The sequence below is a fragment of the Myotis lucifugus genome, unplaced genomic scaffold, assembly GCF_000147115.1.
Source record: "Myotis lucifugus unplaced genomic scaffold, Myoluc2.0 scaffold_650, whole genome shotgun sequence".
Classification (NCBI taxonomy): Eukaryota; Metazoa; Chordata; class Mammalia; order Chiroptera; family Vespertilionidae; genus Myotis; species Myotis lucifugus.
In genome coordinates this window covers 318,356-320,328 of record NW_005871698.1, presented here as the reverse complement: position 1 = coordinate 320,328, position 1,973 = coordinate 318,356, and the positions used below count along the sequence as shown (strand labels likewise).

The 1,973-nt window shown below is 44.2% G+C and overlaps 1 pseudogene; it reads right to left on the bottom strand.

Annotated features, from left to right (window-relative positions):
* Positions 1-733: 733 nt before the first annotated feature.
* Positions 734-1,973, bottom strand: part of LOC102422052 — a 15,000-nt pseudogene continuing 13,760 nt past the window's right edge.

The following is a 1,973-nucleotide window of genomic DNA, read 5'->3' as shown; positions in this document are numbered from 1 at the left end:
AGCAATGCTGCACACTACCCTTCCGTTTCCTTCTCATCTGGTTTGGACTTTGGGTTGCTGCCAATGAGTTGGTATTTCATGCAATTAAACAATCTGAATACCAGGTACTGTTGGACTAGACCAGTGTGACATGTTATATAGATGATGAAACAAATTACCTAACCCTTATTGTGTGCTTGCTATTGACAATTACTGCCCCTTAGAACTGTGCTTTCATGTATCATCTAATTTAATCTCTAAAATCCCTGTGAGGAGATACTGTTTACTGAGCTGAGCAGAAAAACCAAGACACAGAAGATTAGTAACTTAACCAAGGCTTAAAGGCTAGTCCATGGCAGACAGCATGTCTGATTCCCGCCTCCACGCATGCCCCACTGGCCTGGAACATCTTCTCTTCTACTCCTGCATTGGCTGTGCTCAAGGGTCAAGGCCTATGTTTGTCCGTTAACATCACAATCTGACAGGTCTGGGCTAAGCCAGCTCTGCGCCACTCCCCTCTGCCAGGCCACCACCGATGCTGCTGCCACCCAGGCACCCAGCAGAAGTGGAGGAACTTGCTAAGGAGGCACCCTCCCACCTTGCTGCTGCCTTCGCTACTGTGCACAGCTACCAAAACTGTCACTCTGTGCCAACGCCCCAGGACTGCTGGCCCCACTCCAATGTGGCTGACCCTTGCTGAGTGTACTCTACTGGTACAGGAAGAATCTTTCTCAACTTTGAGGCACTTTCTGTTTCAGACCTGTTCTGCGTTCCCGAGTCTGACAGGTTTTTTGACAAACACATCCTTCTGTTTAACCTGCTGCTCTTTCCCAGCACCAGAAAGAAACCAGTGTGGACTTAAAAAGAAAAAAAAAAAGATGCAGATATTCTTAAGTCACTTCTCTCTGTCACTGGACCAAGCGTCTCTCACAGACTTTTTTCCTCCGAGGACTGATTTCCAGTGAAGATTCTCATTCTTCATGTTAGAGAGACTCCTAGCAGTTCTGTCCCTACAGTTCTTATGACATGCTCGGATATAAAACCTGAGGATAATCCATTTAAGGCTTACACTGGGACTTTCATTCCAATTATGTTATGAGATTGCCACTAATGGATTTTATTGGGGACTTGAATTTTACACAACCAGCTACTAAAGGTACAGCAGGGACAAATAAAAGTGTTCCGACTCTGGCTGTGACTGATGTGATGAGTCTAGGGAAAATAAAAACATACAAGCAGAAAACAGAGACCTGTGTAATTGTCCAATTGGCATAAAAAGTAGTAGTCTACGGATCAGGGAAATAAAATCCTCACCCCGATCTTAGTGCTCACGAAGTCTGTATATTTGTGATCTACGTTCCCGCTGCAATCATCAGCTTTCCTGTGGTGCCCACCCAAGAGCTCTCTCTCCTTCAATTGGTTCAAGTCTTTAATTTATGGACTTAAGAATTCCATCTACCGCCCTGGCCAGTGTGGCTCAGTTGGTTGGGCACCGTCCTGTGCACCAAAAGGTTGCTGGTTTGATTCCCTGTCAGGGCACAAGCCCCAGCCATGGGCTTGATCCACAGTAGGGGGCATGAAGGAGGCAGCTGATTGATGTCTCGCTCTCGCATCGATGTTTCTCTCTCCCTTTCCCTTCCTCTCTCTAAAAATGAATACAAATGTTTTTTTTTTAAAAAAGAATTCCATCTACTAATTTATTTAGGTCCTCCCAAATATCCCCCTATGTTCTCTCTCTTTGTCACCTCTGCACCTATCATCTTGAAGTTAATTGTTTTCCAGGAATACACCACATTTGGGGTCATTCTCATGCATACAGCTCAGGCAAATCTGCAGTTGATTCTCCACTTTTGTTACTTAGAATTTGTAAAAGCAGAACCTTCTTTTCCTTTGATTACTTAAGATTTTCCTCATCATAATTATTAAATGTGCTTAATAGCACTGGTTTTTGTTCTGTTTTATCCCTCAGATAACGGTGTAGCTAAAGAACTCCT